Here is a 21,777-nt window from a genome sequence, read left to right on the forward strand (position 1 = left end):
GTTTCTCTATTTTCCCACTAAGTACAACTAAAAATATACCTATAAAAAAAAAGACATAAAGAGCCTGTCAAAGTGAAGAGAAGAAGGCAGGGCATTTACAGTCCTTGTGACTCAAAGAATAACAGAGTGGCAAGCTCCCCAGGTTTTCGTTTTGCCTCAGCTATCCCAGACTGTAGCTGGGAGATGCCATAAACTTGGTTACACAAAGGGATATAAACAGAAAAATCTGTAAGAAAAGCCTGTTCTCCTTAGCCAAAGGGCCAGGAAAGGGGCACGAGCAAGATAGCTTTTAGATAAAAATTGAACTCCAGCTGAACACTGCAGAAAAACTGGGAATCTTCCCACCTACACCATCAAAAGACAAATGGGTAGCATAGACACTTCTAGACTATGACAGTTTCACTAGAAAATCCTACCAAATATGTAAAGAAGAATTAACACCAATCTGAGAAAATAAGAGAGAAAAAAATACACCTCAATTTCTTTTATTCCATTAGTATTATCCTGACGTCAAAACCAGGCAAATATAGAAGGAAGGAAAGAAGGAAGGAAGGGAGGAAGGAATTAAAATAAAATAAAACCACAGATTCCTTCATGGATGTAGATACAAAAATCCCAATCAGAATGTTAGTAAATGCGATTTAGCAATATGTAAAAATAGTTATGTACTATGACCAAGTGGATTTTATTTCAGGGATGTAAGGTAATTTCAATAATTAAAACAACAAAGACAACAACAAAAACAATTCATGTAAATCCATCATGTTAACAGAAGGACCACATGATCATACAAATTAGCAAAAAAGCATTTGACAAAAATCAATACCCATTCATGATCAACCTCTCAGGAAAGCAGTAATAGAGGAAATCAAACTCAACTTGAAGAAGAAGACATACAAAACCGACAGCTAACTTTATACTTAATGGCGAGAGCCTTAATGTTTTCCTCCTATGATTGGAAGCAAGGCAAGAATGGCTGCTCTCATGAATTTTTTTTTTTTCAACATAGCACTGGAATTTTTAGCTAGAATATAAACAGAAACAAAACAAACAGAAATAAAAGGCACACATCAGAAGGAAAGAAAGAAAACAGTCCCTGTTTGCAGATAGTATGAATATCTACATAGAAAGTGCCAAACATGGCTTCCCAGGGGAATTCTACCAAACATTTAAAGAAGAATTAATTCCTATTCTCCTGAAACTGTTCCCAAAAATAGAAATGGAAGGAAAATGTCCAAACTCATTTTATGAGGCAAGCATTACCTTGAATCCCAAAACCAGACAAAGACCCCATTAAAATGGAGAATTACAGATCAATACCCTTGATGAACACAGATGTGCAAATTCTCACCAAAATACTAGCCAGTAGGATCCAACAGTACAATAAAAGGATTACTCACCATGACCAAGTGGGATTTATTCCTAGACTGCAAGGGTGGTTCAACATCCAGAAATCAATCAATGTGATACAATACATTAAGAAAATAAAGAACAAGAACCATATGATCCTCTCAATAGATACTGAAAAAGCATTTGACAAAATACAGCATCCTTTCTTGATCAAAACTCTTCACAGTGTAGGGATAGAAGGTACATACCTCAATATTCTAAAAGCCACCTATGGAAAAACCCACAGTGAATATCATTCTCGATGGGGAAAAACTGAGAGCTCTCCCCCTAAAGTTGGGAACATAGCAGGGATGTCCACTATCACCACTGCTATTCAACATAGTACTAGAAGTCCTACCCTCAGCAATCCGACAACAGAAAGAAATTAAAGGCATCCAAATCGGCAAAGAATAAGTCAAACCATCACCCTTTGCAGATGATAATGATACTTTATGTGGAAATCCCAAAAGACTCCACCCCCAAACTACTAGAACTCATACAGGAATTCAGTAAAATGTCAGGATATACAATCAATACACAGAAATCAGTGCATTTCTATACACCAACAGCAAGACAAGAGAAAGAGAAATTAATGAGTCAATCCCATTTACAATTGCACCCAAAACCTTAAGATACCTAGGAATAAACCTAACCAAAGAGGCAAAGAATCTGTACTCAGAAAACTATAAAGTACTCATGAAAGAAATTGAGGAAGACAAAAAGAAATGGAAAAAATGTTCCATGTTCATGCAGTGGAAGAACAAATATTGTGAAAATGTCTATGCTACCTAAAGCTACCTACACATTTAATGCAATCCCTATCAAAATCCCATCCATTTTTTTCAAAGAAATTGAACAAATAATCTTAAAATTTATATGGAACCAGAAAAGACCTCAAATAGCCAGAGGAATCTTGAAAAAGAAAACCAAAGTTGGTGGCATCACAAGTCCAGACTTCAAGCTCTATTACAAAGCTGTCATCATCAAGACAGTATGGTACAGACACAAAAACAGACACATAGATCAATGGAATAGAACAGAGAGCCCAGAAATGGACCCTCAACTCTATGATCAACTAATCTTTGACAAAGCAGGAAAGAATGCCCAGTGGAAAAAAGACAGTCTCTTCAACAAATGGTGTTGGGAAAATTGGACAGCCACATGCAGAATGAAACTGGAGCACTTCCTTACACCACACACAAAAATAGACTCAAAATGGATGAAAGACCTCAATGGGAGACAGGAATCCATCAAAATCCTTGAGGAGGGGCACCTGGGTGGCTCAGTGGGTTAAGCCTCTGCCTTCGGCTCAGGACATGATCTCTGGGTCCTGGGGTCAAGCCCCGAATCAGGCTCTCTGCTCAGTGGGAAGCCTGATTCCCCCTCTCTCTCTGCCTGCCTCTCTGCCTACTTGTAATTTCTCTCTTCTCTGTCAAATAAATAAGTAAAATCTTAAAAAAAATTCCTTGAGGAGGACACAGACAGCAACCTCTTCGAACTCAGCCACAGCAACTTCTTCCTAGAAACATTGCCAAAGGCAAGGGAAGCAAGGGTAAAAATGAACTTTTGGGACTTCATCAAGATCAAAAGCTTTTGCACAGCAAAGGAAACACTCAGCAAAACCAAAAGACGACCTACAGAATAGGAGAAGATATTTGCAAATGACATATCAGATAAAGGGCTAGTATCCAAAATCTGTAAAGAACTTATCAAACTCAAAGAACACCCAAGAACAAATAATCCAATCAAGAAATGGGCAGAGGACATGAACAGACATTTCTGCAAAGAAGACAGCCTGATGGCCAAGAGACACATGAAAACATCCCTCAGCATCAGAGAATTACAAATCAAAACCACAATGAGATCAAAATCAAATCCACCTCAAAATTAAAACCACCTCACACCAGTCAGAACAGCTAAAATTAACAAGTCAGGAAATGATAGATGTTGGCAAGAATGCGGAGAAAGGGGAACCCTCCTACACTGTTTGTGGGAATGCAAGCTGATGCAGCCACTCTGGAAAACAGTATAGAGGTTCCTCAAAAAGTTGAAAATAGAGTTACCCTATGACCCAGCAATTGCACTACTGGGTATTTACCCTAAAGATACAAATGTAGTGATCCGAAGGGGCACATGAACCCGAATATTTATAGCAGCAATGTCCACAATAGCCAAACTATGGAAAGAACCTAGATGTCCATCCACAGATGAATGGATAAAGATGTGGTATAGATGTATACAATGGAATACTATGCAGCCTCAAAAAGAAGAGGTCTTGCCATTTCCAACAATGTGGATGGAACTAGAGGGTATCATGCTAAGCGAAATAAGTCAATCAAAGAAAGACAATTATCATATGATCTCTCTGATACGAGGAATTTGAAAGACAGGGTGGGGGATCATAGGGGGAAGGCAGGGAAAAAATGAAACAAGATGGGATCAGGAGGGAGACAAACCATAAGAGACTCTTAATCTCAGGAAAAAAAACTGAGGGTTGCTGGGGGCTCCCGGAGTAGGGAGAGGGTGGTTGGGTTATGGACCTTGGGGAGGGTATGTGCTATGGTGAGTGCTGTGAAGTATGTAGGCCTGATGATTCACAGACCTGTACCCCTGGGGCAAATAATACATTATATGTTAATTAAAACAACAACAACAACAACAAAGAAAACCCCAAACAATCTATCAGAAAATGCTCCAAACATTTAAACTAAGAAGTGGGCTCAGCAAGATTGCAGTATACAAGATAAACATATAAAAATTAATTGTATTTTTATATACTAGAATGAAATTATGGACCTCCTAACTAAAAATGCAATACTATTTCCATTCACTAAGAAAAAAAAAATAGGTCTACTAAGAGGTAAATCTAATAAACCATGGATAAGCTTATTTGTAGAAACTACAAAATGCTGATAAAGAAGTGATGGAATACCTAAATAAGCAGAGATTCTGTGTTCAGGGATTGGAAAAGTTCACATAGACAAAAGGGTGTGAAGAAATACATGAATCGTTATATATTAGCAGTGGGAATGTAAAATGTATAGCCACTTCAGAAAACCATTTGAACGTTTTTTGTTGTTGTTTTTTTTTTAATCAAATTAAACATACAATTATGACAAGAAATGGCACTTGAATCCTTGGGCATTTACTGCAGAGAAAGGAAGACTCATGTTCACATAAAACCTGTATACAAATGGATATAGCAGGTTCATTCATAATAGCCCCAAATGGAAACAACCCAGATGGCCTTTAGTGGATGGACTATGCAAAATAAGGACTGCCCATATTTTTTTCTTATGAAGCCACCAAACCTACCTCCTCAGAAGGCTACCCCAAGAAAGACTAGATGCCTGGAACCTTCAGACAAGCCATGTGGAAAACAATGAATTCTTGAAAACTAAAATTGAATACCCAGTTTGAAACCCTCTCCTGGCCCCCTCCTGGACTCTTCTCTCATTCTTTCATTTCTGTTCCACTCTCTTGTGGAAACTGCCTTGATGCTCTACCTAAGGTTAACTCCTCTGAAACACCATTTCTGGCCTGTAGGAATCATTAGGGAGCTGGTCTGCAATCTGGTGCCCCTACACAAGGGCTACTGGCTCTGCTCAGCCCTAACTCCTCACTGAGGTCAATCTCAGGCCTTATTAAAGACCTGCAGTCAGGTGGCTCAGTTGGGTTAGTGCCCCACTCTTGATCTGGGCTCAGGTCATGATCTTAGGGTCATGGGAAGGAGCCCACACGCTAAGCAGGAAGTCTGCTTGTCCTTCTCCCTCTGCTCACCCTCCTGCTCTCTCCTTCTCTCAAATAAGTGAATAAAATCTTAAAAGAGGGGGAGGAGGAGAGGAAGAAGAAGAAGAAAATGACGGAGGAGGAGGAGGGGAGGAGGGTGAGGAGGAGGAGAAGAAAAAGAAGAAGAAGACAATGATGACGACGACAACGACGAGGACGACGACGACGAAGAAGAAGATGATGGAGGAGGAGGAGGAGGAAGAGGAGGAGGAGTGGGAGGAGGAGGGGGAGGAAGAGGAGGAGTAGCTGGAGGAGGAGGAAGAAGAGGAGGAGCGGGAGGAGGAGGGGGAGGAAGAGGAGGAGGAGGGGGAGGAGCCGGAGGAGGAGGGGAGGAGGGGGCGAGGAGGAGTGGATGGAAGAGAAGGAGCGGGGAGAAGAGGAAGAGGAAGAAGAGAGGAGGAGGGGCAGGGGCAGAGGAGGAGGGGGAGTAGCAGCAGCAACAGCAACAACCACCACCACCTGCAGTCAGGCCTAATCTCCTAAAACTCAAGTCCTGTCTTAAAATTGTGGGCCTGAAAGGAGAGTAATGGCGACAAAGACACACAGCAAAGCCAAGGGGGCCTGATTTAGACATGAGGGTAGATCATCTTCCCCACAAGCTTACTGGGTATTTTTCTGCTCACCTCTTGGTAAGCGCTCAGTCTGCCTGCAAGGCACAAGGAGATTAATAGGAGAAAATTTGGCAGAGAATATAGTTTATATAGTCCAAATGTTTAAGTGAAAGCTGATAGGTAACAAAAGGAAAAACAGTAATTGTTTGAGATTTTTTTTCTTTTGTTTTCTTTTTTTATTTTTAAACATTCTTTCTGGGGTGCCTAGGTGGTTCAGTTGGTTAAGCATCTGCATTCAGCTCAGAACTCTGGGATCAAGCCCCACATCAGGCTCTCTGATCAGTGGGGAGTCTGCTTCTCCCTCTGACCCTCCCCTCTGCTCTTGCTCTCTCTCTCTCTCAAAGAAATAAAATCTTTAAAATAAAATATTCTTTTTGTGGAGGGTTGCAGCACTTAGAAAGTAACGGATTAGAAGACAGGACCCAGCTTCCTGTGCTGGCACTGTCATTTAATACCCAAAGGAACTTGGTCACAACATATCTTCTCTAGTCACTTCAATTTCTTTATTGGGATATAGGAATAAAAATTCCCAATCACTCCAAAGCAGTGATCAATTTTTAATACATATAACATATCATAGATCCCTACACAAGCACTTCAGACAGGGGCATGAGGCTGATGTATGTAGCATGTATGCTCTGAAAACCTATCAGTATTATCTTAACATCCCTGATTTTAAATATTAAATACCTCAGATCTTCTAATTCGGAGTAGAGAAAATGTAGTCACTTCTGCACATGTCATATGCTCACATAATGTCACACACACGTTAGGGATTCAATGAACTGGAGGGCATGAATGTGTGAACAAAGTCTGCTTGACTTGGAGGAGGAGTACAGGAACTCTATGTGGTCTTTCAATCTGTGTCAATAAACACTGAAGTGAGTAAAGGTTTGTAAAGAATTTAACACGGTATCTTGCACCAAGTAAGCACTGGACAAGTAAGTAGTGGTTATTACTTATGACTGTTTCTGTGATTTCTCAAGTGATTCTTCTCATTTTGTTTCTCATTGCCTCTGAACATTGGACACCTTTTCCCACACTCACTTTGTTAGGGCATTTTGACATATTAGAAACTCCTCATACCATAATTCAACCTTTTCTACTATTTTCAACATTAAATCATTCGCATGACATGGACATCCAACGGTAATGTTCCAGACCTGCCAACTGATCACAGAAATGATGGTACTGAAGGAATCCTTGGAAGTAACTGATGGCAAGTAGTTGATGCTACTATAGGGAGGGAATGGAAAAAGGAAGAAACTAATATTTCAAGCTCTGGGAAGTAGAACTGGATTGAACTATGCCAATCATGTAATGAATAAGATATGAAAATGACTCAGTCCTGAATGAAAATGCTGAGATGACCCTCTAGTAATTTATGGTGTTGATGGTCTCCTCTGTATTATCCTAACAAACTTAGATATACATGATATAGCTTGAGGGGAGAAATATCTTATATAAGTATTATATAATGACAGATTAATTCACTTCTTTAAAGCTTTTCAGAAATATCTCATTGTGGAATAGCATACAAAGTGACAGGAAGTGCCTTTTCAAGTGTCACTGAAATAAATGGCACAACAATCAATCCTTGATTTTCATTCTTAGCAATAATAGTCAAGTGACTTCACATTAGGATTAAACGTTCTGATTTTTATCCTACCATAAAGACTGCACTCATAACCTATAGATAATACCACTTTACATAAACCAGTTTCCTTCCCTCTTAGCCCTGATATAATGAGGACTGAAGATTTTATTGTATTTCAAATAAATTATTGTATCTCAAAACAGGGACACTTCTATGTAATGTTGAAATTGTCAAGTCACCAACATTGGCTGTAATATGTTTTACCAATAAACAACTGAAGAATATTCATTTTGCTAGAAGCACCAATACCTCATATCTTCCCCCATTTTGAAGTAATTGTTCTCTTTTCTAAATTCTGGTAACATTCTATCTCTGTCCTTATAGTAGCATTTATATTATTTATGCCTTGAGTTATAATGATTAATGTTTAGATATTATCTCTCTCTATGGACTTTGCTCTCCTTAATGTTTTTAGTATATGGATTTATATCCCTCTTAGAGCCAAACTTAAACCATTAAAATAGTCAGGTGGTCAATAGAGGCTGAACAGAGTAAAGTCATTTTCTTTGATTTTTTTCCCTAACTGTGCTGTAATTATAATTCACCAAAGAAATAATGCTCACAAGATTTCAGGCAAGTTTTTCACTTGAACAATGGACAAAATTCTCCAGCTAACAAAAAATAACAACAATAAAAATTTTTGATATATAAAGAAATCATGTCAACTCAATAGCAACAACAAAATTCAATTAAAAGTGTACAGAACTGAATAGATATTTCTCCAAAGAAAACATTCAAATGCCCACCATGTCCATGAAAACATGCTCAACATTATGAATCATCAGGGAAGTACACATCAAAACCACAAAACAAAGTCACCTCGTGCCTGTTACAGAGGCTATCATCAAGAAGACACGAGATAACAAGTATTGGTGAGAATGTGGAGAAAAGGGAACTTCTGTGCACTGTTGGTGGGAATGTAAATTGGTACAGTCACTATCGAAAGCAATATGGAGGTTCCTCAAAAAATTAAAAATGACTATATATGATCGATTCAGCAATCACATGTTGGGATTTATATCCAAAGGAAATGAGAAGAGAATATTAAAGAGATATATATACTCCACATTTACTGAAGCATTATTCACAATTGCCAAGAAATGGAAACAACCTAAGTGTTCATCAACAGATGAATGGATAAAGAATATATGAGATATGTGACAACAAAGAAGTAAGCCCTGCCATTTGTGACAACATGGATGGATCTTGAGGACCTTATGCTTAGTGACCGAAGACAGAGAAAGAAATATTGTATTATACCACTTAGATGTAGAATCTAAAAAAGCTCATTGAAACAGGTAGTAGAATGGTAGCCACAGGGGCTGGCATTGGGGGAATTGGGAAGATCTTGTTAAAGAGGATAAATTGGCAACTAGAAGATGAGTAAATTCTGAGGATATATTTGCAACTAGAAGATAAACAAATCCTGAAGATCAAATGCACAGCACAGTGATTATAGTCAACAAGGTATTATATACTTCAAAATTGCTAAGAGACCAGATATTAAATGTTCTCAAAATAAAAAAGAAGTGATAATTATATGGCATGGCAGAAGTGTTAGCTAAAGCTATGGTCATAATCCCTTTGCAATATGGATGCATCACATATCTACATGTTGAACACCTTCAGCTTACACAATGTTATATGTCAATTCAATCTTGGAAGAAGGAAGGAAAGGAGGGAGGGAGGGAGGAAGGAAAAGGAAGGAAAGGAAGGAAGGAAGAAGGATAGGTGGGAGGGAGGTAAGGAGGAAGCAAGGAAGAAAAGAAAGAAAGGGAGAGTGATGGAGGGAGGGAGAGAGAGAAGAAGGGAGGAATGGAGGAATGCAGGGAGGGAGAGAGGAAGAGAAAGGAAAGCAAAGCAAAGCAAAGCTAAAGGAAGGGGAGGAAGGAGAGGGAGGGAGGGAGAAAAGAAGGAAGAAAGAGAGGTGGAGGGAGGGAGGGAGAAAGGAAGGAAAGAAGGATGAAAGGAAGGAAGTTGGAAATGAATACGGAAGTTATACTACGGAATAATTCTAACAACAGATCTTCAGTCTGCTTATTTTTTAATGTTAGGAAATAAAATCTTTTAAAAGTACTATGTTTTGCTATTCACTAATAATGTCTTGTTTTTAATACAATAGAATTTCTAAAATAATGAGTCATATCTATCCTACATGCCTGTTCATACTGTGTTAATAACTGTATCAATTTGAATTGAATGTTTATTTCACCATCCCATTGAGTGACAAAATCCTGTTAATACCTTGCTATAGATAGTATTTCCAGAATGAGATCAGTCTGTGTTCCTGAGGTTGATATGAATTTACAAGCATATAACGTAATAAGTAAAAGAGGAATTATTGTGCTCTTCATACTTACACTCAATACTGAAAATATAAGCTAGCATATATTGTTACCTATTTATAAGCTGATAATAAAGTAGTCGTTAAAGCTACAAAATGAAAAAAACTGTCTTGTGGGACTTTATGTTCAGAGAACTAACCTTAAAAATAAAATAAAATAAAAATAAAATTAAAAAAAACACAAGTCTTTCCTCACTTACATAAGTCTCCAAATAAAACTTAAGATGGTTCTATTTCTAATACAAGTAAATAAATACAACATTTGATACTTTTATCGATAGGACACAGAAATAGGATTAAAATTTATTTTAAATGTATCCAAAAAGTGACATTATTATGGTTCACTAACAAGGATGACAGCCTTAGAGATAGAAATATTTTCCTTCACACTGGAATATTACCAATCTCTCTCATCACTGATTGCAAAAGTATGGGAAATTCATGGCACCTTTACATCATGCTATGTCCCAAATTTTGAAGCTGCCTTATGACTTAGATATACGGCTGCATATTTTTGGAACTGATAAAGTAGAAAATATATTTGTTAGAGAAAGGATTAAGACTAAATTACTCTTGAACAACTTAAGCTTTGGAAAATTCACCTAGGAAATACCCTACAAATACAATCAATACAAGTAGATTGATTCTCACTGGTAAAGATGTTGGGATCACATTTTGTTTTTATCAGAATGGGGCTAATATTTGCCCCTAGGTAGCCATCTACGACCATGGGGTCCTCTCTGCCTGCAAGCTTTGGATTTGGGATTCTCTTAGGAAATTCGACGAACTGGCCTTTCCCATACATAGCAAGGACTAAGTCAAATGGAACTAAGTCAGACTGAGGCACTCAAAAGTTGGAAACTACCCTCTCAAGACAGGAGACACCTAACTTAGCATGATTTGCCTAGTAGATTTCCACAAACACAATCTTCCTTTTAGAAATAAAGTTCCTGACAATATGACCGAAACTTGTCAAATTACATCTGATAGGGTGGTTCCCAACATGTTCTCCTCAGAGCACTGTTTGCAAGAAAGATTTCCGAAAATGGTTCTGTGATCAGTAGAAACCCATCATGAAGCAAAAACAGTAATCACAAGTGTTATTTTTGGGGGCATCTGGGTTGCTTAGTCAGTTAAGTGTCTGCCTTCAGCTCAGGTGATGATCCCAGGGTCCTGGGATTGAGCCCCATGGCAGGCTCTCTGCTCAGTGGAAACCTGCTTCTCCCTCTCCCTTCTTGTGCTTTTTCTCACTATCTCTGCCACGATCTGTCTCTCTCTCTAAAATAAATAAATACAATCTTTTTTAAAAAAGGTATTTTTTTCTATAGTTAAATCCACTGAGTTTGAAACCGAACTGTCATACTTTTAACCATGTGTCTTCAGATATATATCTTAAACACTTTGTGCCTAATTTTCCTGCTGTGAAATGCAGGTAACAACAGTATTTACCTTAGAGGATTACTGCAAGAATTAAATTAGATTATATGATTATATATATATATATATATATATATATATATAAATGTGAAACAGTACTAGGCATGAATTAAGCACTTAATAAATGTTAGCTGCATGTAACCATAAAAAATAAACTTGAGAAACACTGAGTACAATACCCTCTTCTGAAGATATAGTGAATGCAAGCATATTAAAGCCTCTGGAAAGTACTCAGTTAAAGAGTAAAGCATTTCCCAAACCTAAATAGTCATTTAATGACTTATTGAACTAATTTTCAACAGAATATTCTGGGAAAAACCGTCTCAACAATTTTTATGGATGTCAGAACCAAGTTGAGTTGATGGGTAGTAGATCCATATAATCAGTTATTGTAGGAGGCAGAACTCACCAACTTTTCAAAAAGAATCCTTTTCATTTTAAGCAAATAATGACTTGATCATTTGGGAAGAGAATAATATGACACAATGTACAGATTCAAGGGCAAGCTGCATGAACTGAGACAGAAAAACCCAAAAGATGGATTTTGAAGCACCCCTCAGAAACCAATTATATCCCAATTCAGGGATCATCAGTCATTCAACACTTGAATGACCCATTCGTTTATAGTTTTGTTGTCCCCTAATCAATTACTTATCTGCACGCTACAGAGAAAGGCTGCCCACCCTACCTTCAGCAATAAAACAAGGGAAAACTCAGACTTGTAGCTATCACTCAAGACTTAGTAGTTGGCCTCTAAGAACGGACTCAACTAGCTTTAATGGAACATTCAGTAGTTCTAGGGATCTCACATTATTTCTGATTCTCACTAAAATTTTCAGGTGGGCATTATCATCCTTATTTTACACATAAAGTAACTAAACCTTAAAAAAAAAAACAACTAACTTACACAACTAGGAGTCTAGTAATAAAAAAGCCTATGTTTGGAAACAGATCTGCAAGATTTCAGATAGTGCTCATTCTTCCACATTGTGCTGGCTGGCTATTGATACAATGAGTACAAGGTGATCCCTCTTAACATTATATTTTTAAACTATCTTTTATCTATATTGTTGCCTTTTTTCCTATGGCACTGAGTCAGAAACCCCTTAAGGCAATGAAATTATAGGCTTTTTTTTTTTTTTTTAAGAAGATCCTGAGAAAGCAAATCCCTATGAAGAAGTGCCCTCTCTGTAAACTAATCTAGAGTGAGAATGGTGAGAGATCCAGATAAAACTGTTGTGGCAGCTTTAAAATGCTGAAGCAGAGAAGGCTAATTTCTTAGGAATCTGTAACAGGGGCAAAAACGGGGAGGAAAGGAGAAGAAAAAGGGCGATCAGAGTTTGGAAGCTGAGAATTGGCCTGATGTCTCAAATTGCAGGTTTTAATCCTCCAGCAAACCCAATTCTCTTTGGGAAGTTTTTTCCTCAAAGTAGGTGGCTGGGGCTTAATATTTTTTCAATTTATATAAGTTAATGGCAAACCTGGATTAGCTATGTGGAATTGTGCTTTACCACCAACATTTTAAGAAATACATCTGTTCCAAAGATAACTGAGGGACAGCTGCTCAGTGCTCTGCCATCATCAGAGACCATGACTTAGAGAAATGAAGTTGACAGCAGTCACCTTTAAGGTTAATTCAGTGTTGGGCTAAGACAAACAGCAAGAAAGTAAAAAATAAATAAAAAATAAAAATGAATTTAAAAAAAAGCTTTGCATTCCTTCTGCTTCCAAATAATATTAATAGACAGACTTAAATCCCAAGTGTGTCCAGGATGGGCTGGAAGGATTTACAGGCTACATGCATCTGATGATTAGAGATAAATCTGGGTATCATTTATATAGTACCTATGGGGAAAGGTTCAATATTTCTACCTTTAATATTTGTTGTAATTCATGCTAATGGCTGTCAGTAGACTTGCTCAATAATTGGACTATAACATTAATGAACTGGTGTTGATTTACTATGATACCTAAGACTGTAAAATTATAATTATAAATGGCTGTTGAGAGAGGTATGGAGTCAGAAATCATATATTGATAGTAGCCCAAAGTGCATAAATAATGCAAAGATGCGATGTGAATTTAAGAGATAAACTGAGTGAAGAAACTACGGAGATGCAGCAGGCTGGAGGCACTGAAACCCACCAAGTTAAAGGGGCCAACACAGCTTTGTCCAGAGAGAGGTGACAATAAAAGTAAATTAATATTTTGGGGTTAGTTCTAAATGGCATTCCAGAACTATAACGGCTCAGTGGGCAGTGGAGGGAGTTCAATGAAGTCATCAAGGGCCTGGCTTCTCCAGTGCCATTTCACAATTATCAGCTTCACCCTGAGGATGGTGCAATTCATGAGAGAAGATGATTTCCAGCAGCAACTGGGTTTGTATACTTGTTGCTTCACATACGATGGGAGAAAACAGGCTTTTCCCACATAATCTTTAAGATTTTTATTTTTATTTATTTTTTATTTATTTGACAGACAGAGATCACAAGTAGGCAGAGAGGGAGACAGAGAGAGAGGAGGAAGCAGGCCCCCCACTGAGCAGAGAGCCAGACGCAGAGCTCGATCCCAGGACCCCAGGATCATGACCTGAGCTGAAGGCAGATGCTTTAACCCACTGAGCCACCCAGGTGCCCCTTCCCACATAATCTTTAAAGAGAAGCCCTCAACTTTCTGCAGGTTGCCTCAGCTATGATCCCATCCCTGGTGCCAGGGGAACACCATACTCTGAATAAAACAAAGGCTTTAGTTATCTGATCCAAAGACTATGACAAAGGAGTGTTATTATTCTGATTAGCTTTGACCAATCAAGTTTCACCCGTGGAACTGGGAGTGGGTCCAACCTCATCAAAAACATGTCTGGATTGTTGATTTCAGAAAATATATTTTATAATTTCAAAGATACCATTTTCTTTTATTCTCTAAGACTTGAGTACATATATTTGATAAAAATATAAATAAGGGAGTGAGAACACTTTTTTCTCTCAACAATGTTATATTCATTCATTCATTTATACATACATACATACATGTACCCATACTTGGAATTATAGGTTTAAACATATGCAGGTATCTCAAATGTCTTAAGTGATGTTCTTGTGAACTTTTCAAGTGCCTACCAGTTGATTTCATAATTTAATAATGAAAGACCTCACCTCTAAAACACAAACAAAATAAACTGACTTGGATATCCTATATTTCTGGGTATAATCACTTGAATTAAAGAGAGATATCTTAAGTTGATTTACAAATATAACCTAGTATTACCAAGTAGCCCACAGGAGATGGCTTAAGGAAGATTTCATTTATAATTCACATCAGTGAATTATTACTATTTACCAGTGTGACTGAATCATGATTACCTTTTCTCTATATATTTCAATTTATGATATAGGAATTCAGAACTGATTAAAGATGATTACTTCCTTCTTCAATATTCTCAGACTCTCAATCCAAAGCTGTCATATGGTTAAAATGGCAAAACTAGAGTTTAAAGAGGGTACGATGGAGATGGGTCTTACCCAACTGTGGAAACAATCACCTAAGGGCAACATTTCAGAATTGTTAAGCCTATCTTCTGGGAGTAGTTACCCAAGCATCAACCAATTCTAGTGAGAGTGAAATCAGCACTGACCATCAAGTGCCAACAAGTGGGAGAGAGGACATGTTGAATAGAAATTGTGGACTAAATAAATAAATAAACAAATAAAAAGCAAATCTCAGCAAAACAAATTAAGCATGCCTAGCAGAATTTACAGGGAGCTACAAAGAATCTTAAAATAATTTTCTTTATTATGCTATTTATTTTGAACTCTGTTAGGCTTTATTGAAGAACCTTGGGCTTAGTCATTACAATGAATAATGAACTCTACCTTCCTTTATTCAACATATACTTGAGTCACTGTATCAGGTACTGAGGAAGAAGTAATAAACAACAACAAAAAAAAATTCTTCAATTACATGCATTTAGAATTTAATGAGGAGACAATCCCTAAACAATATCACAAGCATATCATTAACCAATTTCAATAAACAGTGTTAAAGAAAGCTGAAGATATTATAAGAAAGACTAACGACATATAATTAGATTGGGGTGAGGGGAGATAAGACTTAGAAAGTGTGAAATTTAACCTGAATTAATAATAGTCATCTGGACTTAACAGTCAGGATGAAAAGCATCTATTAAAATAAAGTTGCATATCTAAAGGTCCTTAGATGGGAAATAGACTTAGTCATTTAATCATGGGCATGGCATCATTCAGACAAGATGAGTTTTCTCCTGATCTGTTATCTTCTGACAATCTCTCTTCATTTTACTCCAGAAGTTATATCAATTGGCATTTAGGCATCCCATCTTTTCTAAATAACCAATCAAGATATTTTAAATTAAGAAAAGGCTTTACTCGCAAAAGTCCGGAGTATTATAATTAAATTAGATAAGGAAAGTAAGTAGGTACTCTGATGAGCTTACCATTACAAAGGTTCCATTTATGATTAATTTCAGATCCATACAGTATTTAATCTTAAAAAAAAAAAAAAAAGTTTCTAACTCTGTCCACTAAAAAGGCCGAGAATCAATGGTCAAATCAGCAGCAAAACTCTTACACTGGAGTATGGTCTCTATCATTTCCTGTAAGATGCTGGGGGCCTTTAGAGAAATAATTGGGGTAGAAAATATATGAGATAGGCCTGGAGCACACTGCCAAATCAGAAACCAAGGAATTTATCGAAACTACTGAGGTCATGCCAAAGAACTCAGGATCTAACAAAAAGATTTGCTATGGCCAAAGACGGCAAAGTCATACATAAATAAGAGTAACAACAATGACTGACACACATCAGGTATCTTACAGTCCTTGAGTTCAAAAGAATGAAACAAGAAGGAAAAAAATAATTTTTTTTCCTTTTCTGAGAATGTTAGTAACCCAACTCACTTTAAAAACTGGAGATAGATAGATAGATAGATAGATAGATAGATACGGGGAAGTAGGGTCACGAATCAAACATTTACCCATTCTATCTATATAAACTATATCCCAGGGTAGCCAAACACTTAATTAAGAGATCCTTCTCCTTATAGATTGGAATAGGTTAGGCAACCAGAGCTTTAGGAATTAACTGGAACTATATATGGCAACAATAATTACACCCAAGAACTGGCGACCACTCAGTATTTTACATATACCATCTCATTCAAGCCTCATAAAACTTTATCACCAACATAGGTATTATTCTCATTATAAAAATGAGAAGACTGTCACTTAGAGAATGTGCCATCTATCTATGAAGTACATGAATTATGAATTAAATCCTTAAACTCAAGGCATCTAAGTCAATGGCTTGCCTTTTTAACCATCTTTAATAGTGATGATATAAACAAGTTCAGAAGGTTATAAAATAATGAGAAGGAGCATCTAACATACTCTTGGGAGATAAAAGGAAGTTTCCAAGAGGAAGTGATGTCTAAGGTGAGGTATGATGGACTGAAGTATTTATTCATGAATGAGCAGAGTGAAGGAGATCACAGCAGTAACATTCCAGGCAAAAGGAGCACCTTGAATTAAGCCTGTAGTCTTGAAAAAGGATAATGTATCCGTTACTTATTAGTATATGATAAACCACCCTAAAATTCAGCGGTATGCAGCACTAAATATTTATTTCTCATGCATATACGGAGTTCATTTCATTAAGGCTATGCAATGCTGATGTCATCAAGGGTTATTCCTGTGTCTGTGGGTTGACTGGGATCTCTGCTCTATATATCTTTGGCCATCCACCTGGGACCATGTCCTACTCTTGGCAGTGGCAGAAGAGTAAGAGTGTGAACAGAAGCAAGCATGTTCTCTTGAAAACTGGAGACAGAAGTAGTGAACTGGCATCTGTGCTCATTCTGTTGCCCAAAGCTAGTCAGAAGACCAAACTCAGGGCTGGAGAGTCACAGTCAATCAACACTGAGAGGACGTGGATAGAGAGAACGATGAATAATTGGGGCCACCACTGATGCCAATATAGTACACATAGCTAGCAGCTGCAGATGGCACATCATAACTGTCAGCAGAGATCTTTAAGGGCTTAGAAGAAAAACAACCCTAGAATTTATCCTGAAGTCGGTATTAGTTGTATTCTGTAGGGAAAGCTAAGAGAGTATATGAATGTCACTGATTGAGGTTGCTTCCTCTTCATGATCTCCAGAATCCTCCTCTACTCCACATCCTTTAATTGTTGTTTTGAAGGGCAATTTCTTGTTTCTAAGTTTTGCAGAATCCCAAGTGTCCCTGTGAACACAACCACCAACACAACCAGCATCTTGGCCCTCCATTTTTAGTAAATGCTCAGTGTGTACCACGTCAATGAGAAAATGGCATTACCTATTCTAATGTGTGCCTAGCATATCAACTAAATCAGAAACTGTCTGACTCTTTCCATACATTCAGCTCCCCTTACCTCCCAAGATGCTTTGAAAATGGCAATGCACCCACTCTTTTTAATGGCTTTGCTTTGGGAAGAGATTTTCAGGTATCTCAGTTATAGTGCTTATGAGCTGCTGTACCCAAAATGTGGTGAATTTGCTCTCTTTCCAGCTGCCACAGAGGAAACCAGTTTACAGAGAACAGTAACAGTTTAAAACTAGAATGAGAAAGAAAAGATCTAGTCGAGTGTCATTTTCTCAGAGAAAATAGGTTTCTTCCTAAGTCACAGCCAGGCTTTAAAACCTGGAATTTCTAGGGGCGCCTGGGTGGCTCAGTGGGTTAAAGCCTCTGCCTTCAGCTCAGGTCATGATCTTAGGGTCCTGGGATCGAGCCCCACATCAGGCTCTCTGCTCAGCAGGGAGCCTGCTTCTCTTCCTCTCTCTCTCTGCCTGTCTCTCTGCCTACTTGTGATCTCTGTCAAATAAATAAAATCTTTAAAAAAAATAAAAATAAAAAAAAATAAAACCTGGAATTTCTAAATCTATCTTTCCAAGCAGGACACATGGTTGAGATTGACTGATTGATTTTTAAATTTACTGCCCCTAATGATTTTTGAATATTCAGGTTTGAATAGCATTACTTTTCAAAAACCACAGGACTCACCTAAAATCTTACCCTGTTCTTTCCACAGGGACCATTACATTCAGGTTGATTCTGTGACATATCATTATTTGTGGTTTTGGGGTGAAGATGATGTTTCTGATACATGGGATTTGCCTCACCTAACCACACCAGAATTGATTTCATGTTATTGTTTATGAGAGCAAAGCGAGCATGGACATATAGGATTGGGTTTTACAACTGGTTACTTTGAAGTCACAAGAAAACATAGATAAATACATATAAATGAAAGAGATGCAAACAAATGAAACAGATGAAACAAATGAAAGAGATGCAAAATACATACAAGTAAAAGAGAAAATATAACAATAGCTATCAGACATTTCAAGTAAATAACCCAAAGACCAAGATACATAAGTAGAGAAAAACTTAAATAAAACTGAAGTCCACAACTTTTCATAGTCTCTTAGGAACTGATGTGGACTCACTTTCTTTCTTTTTTTTTTTTTTTAAAGATTTTATTTATTTGACAGACAGACAGAGGTCACAAGTAGGCAGAGAGGCAGGCAGAGAGAGAGAGAGAAGGAGAAACAGGCTCCCTGCTGAGCAGAGAGCCCAATGCGGGGCTTGATCCCAGGACCCTGAGATCATGACCTGAGCCGAAGGCAGAGGCTTAACCCGCTGAGCTACCCAGGTGTCCCTGGACTCACTTTCTTGACTAAGAATCACTACATTGCACAGAGTATCTCAATTCACTTAGACACGATCTTTTCATTTCTTTATTATCTCTAGGCATGTCGGTTTACTCTACACTTTTTTTTAAGATTGATGTGTCTTCCCAGTCTCTTGCTCTAGGATCCTCCACCATCCCATTTCTTTCCCTATAACTGATCTGTTGACAAACTTAAATCATTTAACTGGTCCACTTTCTCACAATCTGGATTTTGTCGACTGTACCAATGTGGTGTAGATCAACAAGTTTCTCTGTCCTTTGAGCTTCCTACAAATGGGCATCTGGATGAAACTAATCAGAATCAGGTTCAATTCTTGTGGTCATTTTGGGAAATAGTTTGCAGTTCCTCAGTAAAGTTAAAAGTAGAGTTTCTATATGGCCCAATATTTCCACTTCTATTTACATACTCAAGAGAATTAAAAACGTAAGTCTACATAAATAGGTGTACAAAAAAATGCTTATAGCACTTACAGAAGGTTATTTATAATAGCCAAAAAAGTAGAAAAAAAAATCCAGGGGGCGCCTGGGTGGCTCAGTGGGTTAAAGCCTCTGCCTTCTGCTCAGGTCATGATCTCAGGGTCCTGGGATCAAGCCCGCATCGGGCTCTCTGCTCCGTGGAGAGCCTGCTTTCTCCTCTCTCTCTGCCTGCCTCTCTTCCTACTTGTGATCTCTGTCAAATAAATAAATAAAATCTTTAAAAAAAAAAAAAAGAAAGAAAGAAATAGGCTATGGAATCAAATATAAGGAATCTACTTCTCTTTTGGGGCGCCTGGGTGGCTCAGTGGGTTAAAGCCTCTGCCTTCTGCTCAGGTCATGATCCCAGGGTCCTGGGATCGAGCCCCGCATCGGGCTCTCTGCTCCGTGGAGAGCCTGCTTTCTCCTCTCTCTCTGCCTGCCTCTCTTCCTACTTGTGATCTCTGTCAAATAAATAAATAAATAAAATCTTTAAAAAAAAAATCCATCAGCTGATGAGTGGATTAACAAAATGTGGTACATCTATGCAATGAAACAGTGTTCAACCACAAAAAGGAACAAAGTACTGACAGATTCTACAACATGGATAAACTTTGAAAATATTTATGCTGAGTGAAAAAAAAAAGCTGGTCGCTAAAAGCCACATATTGTATGATTCCATTTACATGAAATATCCAAAATAGGCAAATATCTAGAGACAGAACATAGATTAGGGGTTTCTAAGTTTTTGGAAAATGGTGCCGAGTGACTCCTATTGGATGGTAGCTCTGTTAGGGTACTAAAAATGTCATGGAATGAGAAAATGATAATGACTCACAATTTCACGAATATACTAAGCACCACTAGATTTTAGACTTTAAAAGGGTAAAAATATTTTGTATATGGACTGTATCCCTATTTTAAAAGACTATAGATGGTATATCAGGAGATGCCTAATGTCCAGTTCTTTCTTTTGTTATGTTAGTACCTTTTGATGCTTAAAACCTAGGTCCCGCAGTTCACTGGGAATTGCAAAGTGACAATATTCTAATTCCATTGTGCTTTTTCATTAATAGGGATATTTTATAAAGAGATGCTTCTCCTCATCTTCTTTTTTTTTTTTTAAAGATTTTTATTTATTTGACAGAGAGAGAGACAGGCAGAGAGCAAGAAGAGGAAGCAGGCTCCCTGTTGAGCAGAGAGCCAGATGCAGGGCTCGATCCCAGGACCCTGGGATCATGACCTGAGCTGAAGGCAGAGGCTTTAACCCACTGAGCCACCCGGTGCCCTGTTCTCCTCATCTTCTATTTGGTTAACCAGGGGTACATTTTCTGTACAAAAGTAGAATAAATGCTTGATTCTTTCTATTTATCCACTTTCAAGATAAATAACTGAATAGCTATCATTCTCCAAAAGAAGTCAGTTAATGCAAGTATACCTCAGAGGTATTGCAGATTTTTTTCTGAACCATTGCAATAAAGCGAGTATTGCAATACAGCAAGTCAAAATAAATGTTTTGGTTTTCCAGTGCATATAAAAGTTATGTTCACACTATATTGTAGTATACTAAGTGTGAAGTAGCATCATGTCCGAAAACAAGTACATACTTCAATTTAAAAAATACTTTATTGGTAAAAAAATGCTAAGCATCATCTGAGTGTTCATTAGCTATATATATATATATATATATATATATATATATATATATATATATTTTTTTTTTTTTTTTTTTTTTTTTGCTGGTGGGAGGTCTTGCCTCCATATTGATGGCTGCTGACTGACTGATCATGGTGGTGGTTGCTGAAGATTGCAGTCACTGTGGCAATCTCTTAAAATAAGGTAATAAAGTTTGCCACATGACTCACTCCTCCTTTTACAAGTGATTTCCCTTTAGCATATGATGCTGTTTGAGAGGATTTTACCCACCGTGGAACTTTCTTCAAAACTGAAGTCCATCCTCTCAACCCCTACTGCTGCTTTATCAACTAAATTTATGTAACACTCTAAATCCTTTGTTCTCATTTCAACAGTCTTCACAGTAACATCACTAGGACTAGATTCCATCATAGGAAACCATTTCCTTTGCTGATCCAAAAAAGCAACTCCTCATCTATTTAAGTTTGATCATGAGATTGCTGCAATTCAGTCACGTCTCTAAGCTCCAGTTCTGATTCTAGTTCTCTTGCTGTTTCCACCATATCAGCAGTTACTTCCTCCACTCAAGTCTCAAACCCTCAAAGTCATCCAGGAGGCTAGGAATCCACTTCTTCCAAACTCCTGTTCATGCTGATATTTTGATTTCTTCCCACGAATCATGAATGTTCTTAAGGGCA

Source organism: Martes martes, assembly GCF_963455335.1.
Source record: "Martes martes genome assembly, chromosome: 1".
In the NCBI taxonomy this organism is placed as follows: Eukaryota; Metazoa; Chordata; class Mammalia; order Carnivora; family Mustelidae; genus Martes; species Martes martes.